This window comes from Dioscorea cayenensis, chromosome 5, assembly GCF_009730915.1.
Source record: "Dioscorea cayenensis subsp. rotundata cultivar TDr96_F1 chromosome 5, TDr96_F1_v2_PseudoChromosome.rev07_lg8_w22 25.fasta, whole genome shotgun sequence".
NCBI classification, from domain to species: Eukaryota; Viridiplantae; Streptophyta; class Magnoliopsida; order Dioscoreales; family Dioscoreaceae; genus Dioscorea; species Dioscorea cayenensis.
Window position 1 is genome coordinate 8,189,181 of NC_052475.1, and position 10,257 is coordinate 8,199,437.

The window sequence follows — 10,257 nt, forward strand, 5'->3', positions numbered from 1 at the left end:
AGATGTTTATGCATTCGATTTCCTATATGGTCTATTGCAAGAGTATTCTTGGACCATGGAGATTTCTAAATTAGTTTGATCCCTTTGGTGCAAGCAATCAAACGCTAATCCCATATGACAATGGTGATTGCCCTATGATTGCGATAAATCGCTCCATGAATACCTTTATTAGGTTTAACTATAATTTGGAGAGTTCGACACCATAGACCTTATCTCTAGGCATGCAATCAACCTCAACTTCCTATGTGTCATCTAGCATGATCAATGTCTCAATCTTAATTATGGTTATCTTACATACAATTGGGGCTTTCGTACTAGAAATCACAAACATGAAGTAACATAGGAGATTCAGAAGAAAACACAAAGATAATGCAATATAACGGAGAATCAAATCGACATAGTCTTGAGGTTCATGGTCCCACGCACCAATGATGGTTTAGCCTCTTATAATGTAGAGAATCCTAATACAATACAATACAAGAGAAAAGATTAAAAACATAATCTAAACTCCCTCAAACTTCTTTCCAAGTATATGATGATGGAACTCCTTGATTGGAGAAGACAATACCATCTAATTTGTTACCTAAAGGGCTAAAGGGGCATTGCCAACTAATCATGGATCAGCTATCTTCAATCTTCAATGGGACTCTAGCAGCCTTCTCCAGATTTCAACAAACAATCCACTATAGAACCCAACTTTTAGGTTTTATTCCACAAGTAAAGGGCTAGTGCATGGTTGTGCTTCGAGGTGTGTTTAACCAGTCAGTGGTCATCTTTGGGTGCACTTGCACTTGATTCTGAATGAAAATCTGGCATCCAAAGGTCTGCACAGGCAAGGAGCACGCCCATGCTTAATGAGCATGGTTGTGCTTTAGGTAACAGGCGCGTGATGTTGGTTGTGCTCTTCAAGTACTTCTATCTACTTTTTGTACACCCAAAACACACTCATGCTCAGACCATGCTTTTCTCTATAATTGCACTTTTGTACTTATTTCACTTAGAATCACATTGATTTCCACTTCTTTTTTCTCTTAAAACTTATTAACTTGCCCATTTAACACAAAATACCCAACATTACACTAAAAAGATAAGCAATGTGCATGGATTTACAATGTATAATTCAAGCATATCATGCAACCATCAATTAGTACTAGGAGCTTATGGGTACACTTTCGTGCTTGTGATGGGAAGCTTATGGATGTGTAAATTATGCGAGTATATAAGCATGCAAGTACGCACTTAATATTGTAATTGGTCCATTATACTGCAAGTGTACAAGTTGTCAAGTAATACCTCATGGATGAACACGAGGGTCGTATTTCCCTAAGAATGACGAGAGGCTCCTATTACTTCCTTTTCACTTTATCAATAACCAAATCATTCATGCTCTTTCTTTAGTTTACTTGTACAACACTATTAAGCAATATAATTGGAGACGATGTTAAGCACACTTAGAAAGAGTTTGGAGTATGTACTATAGTTATCTTGATTATTAATTATGATAGGTGTTAAGTGTCAATCGTATTCTAGGTTCAAAAAAGGGGAATTCAAAGGCCTACTAGCCCAATAAGCCATAGTGACTAGGTCTACACCACTAGGAATGTTAGATTAAATCTCTTCCACCCTAGCCTCCTAGGTTTGCCTTAAGTGTAGGAATTACAAGAGAAGAGACCAATCAGACTCTAAGCCTAAGGAACAATCAATCCCTAATCCGGAAACCTAGCTATGACTAACCTCTTTGAACATGCATAGATCTATCATGGCATGGGCATCATCAACATAGCGGCATATCCTCCTTATCCACATCAACATATAATAATCAATTAAGAACATGCAATAACTATGAAAACTAGAACAATTTGTATTAGTCAATCAAGATTCATAAATAATAACTGAGGGACCTAGACATACAATTCCCCTCAAATTAGGTTCTTATCGATCATAACAAGCAAAGCATCACAAGACCAAATAAAGTATAAATAAGCTTTTAATGTATTTCTAGATTAACTTCCTCCAATAGTTCTCCAAAGGTTGTGGATTAGAGGATCCCAAGATTGTCTAGATGACATGTGTTACTCATGATGAGTGTACTTTGTTCATGTATTTTATATCTATTTGTACACTCATTTGGCATGCATTAGAACCATAATGTGGAATTCGATGCTAAATATTATGTGTTTTGCATTAACAGGCTTAGGGCAGTGCTTAAAGGAGAGGGAGATCCAAAATAAGCAATTTAGACCAAAAAACGATGAATTTGGATCTCTCTCAGCATCATTACAACAAAGACAAGGCAAATTGAGTAGCTTACGCGCAGCTTATGGTCCCCCTTACGGCCATAAGTATAGTCTAGAAGACCTTCCAGGCATGTTTATGCCCATAAGGAGGATATAGAGTCAATTCAGAGGACCTTATGGGCAAGGCTTACGCCCGAAAGGATGCTAGTAAGGACCATTTAAAGTAGCTTACGACCACAGTGCATGCCAGTAAGGCCAGTCGCATAAAGCAAACAGAGAAGCTTATGATCCAACGCTTACGGCAGTAAGCTAGAGCACAACATATTCAAAAGGCCTTACGAATGAGGCTTAAGACCGTAAGCATACCCATAGGCTCACAACTATCTTTCCTAGCTCCCTTATGGCCTTGCTCTTACGCCCGTAAGCAGCCCGTAAGCAGTCAGGTATAAATAGAATTTAAAAGAATTTTTAGGGCATCATCTTTTATATTCCTCTCTTCTTTAGGGGTGATTCTTGGAGGCGAGTTTGAGGAAGAAAAGGGCAGAATTTCCAGCAACTTCGGTAAGATTTGGAGAGAGATTTGGCTCGGCATTCAAGGGGATTAGGGATCATAGCTGTCAAGCTCAGCTTGGCGGCGTGCATGGAAGTTACCTCGGTAACTTTCCATCCTAGGGATTAACAAAGTGGTTTTCATGGATCTTATGTCTACTCCTATTCACTGTATCTTGAATGCTTGCCCTCCATTAATGGAGGGCTAATTTGTAGATGTTTGGGCGTAGTTGAACTCTTGGGTTTACTTTTATGACTTTGGTTGTTAGATCTTTGATGCTTTAATTGATTTCTTATTTGCAATCATATATATTTGAATCTAATTATATGTTTGAATGCTTGGTTGTTAATAAGGTGAAATCCCTAACTATCATGTTTGGTGTGCTACGAGGCGAGTAGAAATACCCACCTAGCATAGATATGCCGTAATTTAAGAGAATTGTTAGTAAGCTTGGGTATAGGGTACTTTGGAGATTCCGTCTCCCTCAATTCTCCTGAGTGAGTTATTACCAATCTCCATGCTCTTTGTAATCATGTGGAGTGAATTGTAGGAGAAATTGTATTTTTGCTTTGTATTCGGATTAGGGGTAATCTCTCTCTTTTTGGGAGAGATTATCTACATAAGAGATTATCATTAGCTCACGGTGAGGTTTCATAGAGTGTTAATGAGATTGTGTGGATATTTGTATCAGCTCTGCACCGACTCAATTACTCTTCGCCTAAGAAATTAGGGTTTAGTATAATTTTAGAACCTCTCAGTACAAATAGGATTGCATACCTAGATAACCTTTGTCCTATACTTCATAACTCTAGACGGATACTATGCCCAGACAACGTATCTTCCTTTAATTTTCCTCCAGTTTTATCTCCCGCATTTTCTATTTTTCTTTTGGCTTTGTTTACACAACATTTCACTCATTAGGCTAATTATTATATTTAGAGTTATTACTAGTATTCACCACCTTCCCTGTGGACCGACACTTTGCACTTCAAGCATATTTTATTACGCGATCGGCACGTACACTTGCATGTGTCCATGTTAACTCATGCCCCTTTGATGATGATCTTTGAAGATTCCTGTCACACACAATCTTCTCCGATGATGCTAGTTGATGTACTCTTGAAAAATCCACAGAAATCCATTGGAATATGGAAGAAACTCCGTCTCTTGCAACTTAGATCTCTAGAAATCCGGCCGACCTAACTTCTTTGGTAAAAGAGTCTCCTCAAATTTATAGAATACTCGGGTATTTATAGTAATCATCCCCGCCACAGCCTCATCAAGGGCGTTGTAATGCCCGTTATGAGTAATTTATTGCTTGGGCTCCAAGTTGCATTCTGGTATGGTCTTTGGGCGTTATGTATGTTGATAATGGTTGTTATGGACTTCACAATGGCCGTTGTAAGGCTGTTATGGCTTTCTATGTTGCTACCAGTGAGCTCATGCTATGATGGCTTGATCACGGTAGTGGTAAGTGTAGACAACGGGCATTGTGAGTTGCCATAACGGCTGTTGTGAGTCACGGTGCAATCTTGATTTAGAAACTTGGTTTGTTTTACTTCAAAACATCCTTGAATTCACTTCTTTCTACCTAAAATAGAAATGTAGGTCGTTGTAAACAAAAGAATGAAATTTCGTACTAATGAGGTGCTAATCAAAAGAATGAAATTTAATGTAATTTAAATGATATAGAAAATATGATCCATTTAGCACTTATCAGACACCAATGCAAGCGTCAAAGGCCTGATGAAGTATAGACTGTGTGATGGAGTATCCTAAATGCAAGGGTATGTGCTCGATCATCACATAGAGATGAAGAAAATCTGTTATGCTCACGATACCTATCGAGTCTCATCTCTCGGTGAGTGTCCTGCACAGAAAGAAGTGGATATATCTCCAAGCTAGAGACTAGAGTGTCGATGTCTTTAACAACGTCAGATGGTAATAGGGTCTCGACTGATACTAAGCCACCTGGTCAACTGCAGAATGCCCAAGGGTAGGTATGTCTCAAGCACTGTATATTGGGGAGTCTAGATGAATTCTCGATTATATAGTCCCTAATGGAGGAAGAAGTCAGTGTATGACATCTAGACCATCTCCCTACATAATTAGAACTACATCATGTCTCTTCGATGGCACCTTCAGGATATGGAAGATAGTGAGAACTCTAGTGTCAACTCTTTATAAACTGGCTCATCAATCGCAAAGAGTTGCTCCCATGGACTGTCGTGTAATAGCTTATGAACATCATGTGCAAGTTTGACTAACTCTAGTGTCTCAAATTTATCATTTAGGTTTCCTCAAACTTTAGTTGGGAGAGGGAGGCATACAACTCCTAATGAGATGGTATGCTGAACTATAGGAAAAGTGGTGTGATGCTCAATGATTCTCCTCTTGCTCTCTTGGGCCTATGCATGATCTACTTACTTTTCACAATTTCCTGCATAAAAGAATCGAGTTAGAATTCACAAGAAAAGTACAAAAATGAAGAATAGTGAACTACATGGCTTGGTACACGGCCACGTATCTTTGCTTGGGCCCATGTATCTCAAATTTTCACTAGCAAAATGTTCAGATAGAGATTTACACAAGTAGGTACATGGCCGTGTATCTCATGTCAGGTTATTGTACCTCCTATGTACGATTAGAGGATCTCCAACCCGAGAGTTATATGGGTAGGAACACGGTCGTGTATTACAAGATAGGATCGTGTACCTTATTTTCTCTTCTAAAATCCCCCAAGCTGAGAAGTACAAGTGTAGAAACATACCAATCTATCTCTAGCTAAGACCGTGTATAGCTCATCTTCCTCTTTTATATTAGGGATTACAAAGGCAAGAACACACTTGTGTAACTCCCCAGGTATCCGTGTTTCTAAAATCACTAAGGTCAATCTACGCATTTTCTTTGTGGAAACTACATATCTAAGTTCCAAACATTCTATGGATCATGCAGAACAGTTCTACCGAAAGAATGGCATGAAAAACGAAAGAAAATGCATGAATAAATTTGTGAAAACTCACTGATAGGAAGTGGTGCGTTAAGGTTTGATAGGAAGAGGTGCAGATGATCCCCAATGAATGACTACCCAAAATGTGCTAGAAGGTCGGCTAAAAGATGGGGAATGAGTGTGGAAGAAAATGAGGGAGAGCTAAAGAGTTATCAAATAGTGAGCATGTAAATGGAAACATTGGACGAAATGGAGAGGAAGATGAAGATGAAGGGGAAAGCCTCTTTCTCTTCTCAAAGTACACTAGCAAAAGAACATGGGTGTGTATCTCGCCCCGCGCCCATGTACGTCCTCCTGAGATAGAGTGCCAAAGTAGCCACTCAACTTGAGAGTTACACAGCCATGTACATGGCTATGTATCTTTTCACCTACCCATGTATTTCTCGGTTTGCAGTGTAAGTGAATGTGATACTCATCAAGAGAGTTACACGGCCAAGTACATGGTCATATATCTCCATCCATACCCATGTAAATCTTTATTTTGTAAAATTTGTGCAACCAAAATGAAAACAAGAAGTTACACAGCTAGATACACTGGCGTGTAATGCCCAAATACTACTCCCAAATTGCAAATGTCCTATTTTCACAACTCAATTAGATCTAAATTCTCTCAAATGTCAAAGCACAACTAATAATAAACATTTTGGATAACTTTGTTCTACCAACAAGGACCTAACTATATGCAAATTGAAAACAAGAAATGATTCAGGTCATGATTTATTCAAAACTCACAAAAACAAACTTAACTAAGAAAACTAAAGCAAGAAACTTGGGTTGCCTTCCAAGAAGAGTTTGTTTTACGTCACTAGCTTGACTTACCTGCAAAAAATCAAGGAAGCTCATAAGGATAGAACACCTCCTTAACCTCATGACCAGTTTCACACCCCAAACAAGTAAAAGATTTAGTAATTGAAAAGATCTTACCGGGGAAGTAATTCTAGCTAGAATTTAGCTTCATTTACCCCTTGGTAAGAACTACTTTTGCTTTAAATTTTCATTGGCTCTTCTTCATTTCTTTCCACATTGGAATTTGTAGTAATGGCTTCTTCTTCTCAAGCCATCACCTCCACATTATGAGCTACATCTTGTTCTTCTTGCCCATGTAATGTAGCCAAAGGGTTTTCCTCCCGTATTTCCCGCACACATTCAGAAATTACAAAATCAGTAATATCAATGGAAAAAAAGGTATCATCCTTAGCAAATGAGTGTCTCATTGCCTGATGGAGCTTGAATACTACTTTTTTTTTCACCAACTCACAACACCATTATGCCATCATCCTCACTCTTCTCTATAGAATCTCCAATAACACAAGGTAGAGTAAAGCTACTCAGATCCTTTAACTTTCTAGGCAATTTGTTTTGAACGATAACCAAGAACTCTTCACTCTATGTTGTCCTCGACAATTTTCCAAGTTTTCTTTTGTTAGTGAGTAGATCCTTAAAAAACTAGCATACTTGGGCATTTGTGCTAATGCCTCACCAAAAGTGAGGTTAATATGTAGTCACTTGAATAACTCTTAAAACCTCTTGAATTTATCATCCGAATCTCCTTTCTAGAGCCATGAAGGGTATGAGATTCTTGGTTAATATACCTTCACAATGGGTTCCTCCACAACCTTATTCTTGCTAGCCTCTTCTTTAACATCAACTGGCTACTCTTTTACAGAATTTTAGCCTTCTTTAGCCCATAGTTCCACTTCCCAGCCACTTCTCACAGTTATTGCCTTCAGATGTTTCCTAGGGTTCAATTCAGTGTTGCTTGAAAGGCTCCCTAGAGGTTTTTCCGATAATATCCTAGCAATATAGCCCACTTAATTCTCCAAGTTTTGGAGAGATGCTTATTGATTTGTCAAGGTAGTCTCAACAGATGTTAGGCAATTGTCATGTGTTTGGAACTTCAACTCTGTAGATTCTGTTTTTGCTCTTGATCACTCCTAGCAAAATTCGAGTGATTCCTCCACCAAGGGTTATAAGTATTGCCATACTAGTTAACTTGTGCCCAGTTCACACCATTCACAAAATTTACTTGCTTCTATTACCCCGTAGATGCACTAACAATGGGGCAATCATTGGTGGGATGTCCTCCACTACAAGTCTCACATAACATCATAGGAGCCGGGTGCCATCATACCATCTATCTTCTTACTCAAAGATTCAACTTGAGCCACCAAAGCTGTCACCGCATCCACTTCAAATACCCCCATGGCTTTCATTGTCTTTCCTCTAGAGGCCCACTGATAGCTATTCATTTCCATGTCATCAAATAGCCTCTTATGGTGTTGTGTTCCCTACTGCCCCTCAGGTCCTAGCATCAATTGTTTGACGGGCACTCAAGATTAGTCCTTGGTAGAATGTTTGTACTTCTATCCATCCCTACAAACCATGTTGTGGCCATCGTCTGAATAAATCCTTGTAGTGTTCCTATGCCTCATAGAGTGTCTCATCATCTTGTTGGGTAAAGGAAGCAATATCATGTCAAAGCTTGGTATTCTTTACATGCCCTTTATGTGTGTGTGTGTACCGCAAATGCACAGTGTCGAAGTAATAAAGTACCTAAAGGTCAGGTAGTCGAATCCATAGGGACTAGAGAGTACTAGTACTAGCTATTCTTCTACTATCTAACCAGATAATAATAGTGAATGATATGAAATTAACATAAATGAGGATTGGACTAGTGATAAACACCTAAATGTGTGTATTCTATACATATATTTGTTAAACTATTCATGTATTAATTGATGATTTGATGTTGTTTTTGTGGTTTAATTGGTTTTATTCGTGTTACAAGTCTCAAGGATTCCCACGTGAACTCGACAACACAAATGAGAAGGAAATTAACACTGAAAATGACATTTTAGAGCCCTGGGCACTATAGCAACAATGTAGCAGGCACTGTAGCATGAAGGAGTTAGGAAACGGTGAAGTCTCGGGTTTCGTTGATGGGTTTTTTAATGGCCATGGAGACGCCCATAAATCGGCTGAATAATGTGAAGTTTACAATAGCAGTCTTACTACAACAGCTACTGCAGCGTTTCACTGTAGCACTTCACATAATTTTTGGCAGAAATCCTGAGGCTCTTACTAGTTCCTTCACGTCAGTGAACAAGGCCATGAAGCTAACCCAAGAAGGACTTTAAAACAAGTTTATAGGTCTTTTTGAAGAATCATCTTCTCCTATGTCCCATCACTCACTCCCATCTCCAAATCTGGGGTAAAGAAAGCTCAAGAAGACATCCTTAGGAGTGGAAATTGAAGTAAGAAGGAAGATTCAACAAGATCTCCCTTCATCCCCTATTGTAGAAGCTTGTAGAGGGCAAGGAAGCCACCCATTTGGTGGCGTCGTTGGAAGCTCTCCACGGCTTATTTCTCTACATTTATCACTTGAGGGGGTTCTGTGTTGCTTTATTTGGTTGTTTTTATGGATTTGATCATGTGTTTTGTTAGTATGAACAAGTAAACCCCAAGGTCACTAGATGTTGGTGAACCTTAGTGTGAACTTGTGTATTTGAATGCTTTGATCTATTTTTATTGCAATTGGTGTGTTTGAGATTAAAGCCCGGTGTACGTTTGATGTGTTGGTTTACATGACAACTCTGTATGTTGGTTTATAGGTTGTACTTGGTTGCGTGACCGACGCCCGTGTATTAGACACACTTATCTTGGAAGGGATTCATGTACAAATACGACATGACCATTGGGTATTTTGTGCCCCTCCAGCATTATGGTTAGACCTAGTTTGAGTATCCGCCCTAATTAGAGATTTCCCAGCTTTTAATGGTATCATAAGAGGATTTGGTCAGAAAAAATTCCGTATCAATACTCATATTGGATTGGGGGTCAATTGCCATAACCATCAGGTTGACCTATCTTAGGAATCTCTTGGTCCAAACCACCAGTTCCATGGTAGTACTAGCATCCTTCTCACTTTAGTAGCCCCATAGGAATCCACATCTGTAACCAACTTCATCTTTTGATTTTTATCCCCACTTTACCTTGACTGTAGACATTCGTCCTAGAGTTCTTTCTATTTCTTTTGTAGTTTAGAGCACTCACTCGAATCTATAGGCTAGACAACACGTGAAGAGGAAGTAAGGGTAGCTCCATGGGCCCTGGAAATATGACCCTCTCGTGCTTACATAAGATGTATTACTTAATGACCATGTGTACTTGCAGGTCTCACAACAACTAGTATCACACACAATTTAGGACCTAAGGGAGTGCCACACAAGAAAATGGTGTACTTGGACAAGGAATCCCCCTAGGACTTCTCTAAGAATCAAGACTTAACTAATGCTTCCTAATTGAGACAAGTTGGGTTACAGGTATCCGAAGACACACCGGTCCCTTTCTCAAGGAAACTAGTGACTAGTCCCATACAAGGCTCTAGCGGTGACCTCTCTCTTCGCCTAAGCCACCTATGACTGATAAAAGCTTTAGGGAACCCGAATGATCAACTAGAC

The 10,257-nt window shown here is 39.1% G+C and overlaps 1 non-coding gene across 1 annotated transcript; it reads left to right on the top strand.

Moving 5' to 3' along the window:
* Positions 1 to 8,174: 8,174 nt before the first annotated feature.
* Positions 8,175 to 8,281, top strand: LOC120262724. Its single transcript, XR_005536978.1, has one exon. It is a non-coding gene; the product is annotated as a small nucleolar RNA R71 (small nucleolar RNA).
* Positions 8,282 to 10,257: the final 1,976 nt, after the last annotated feature.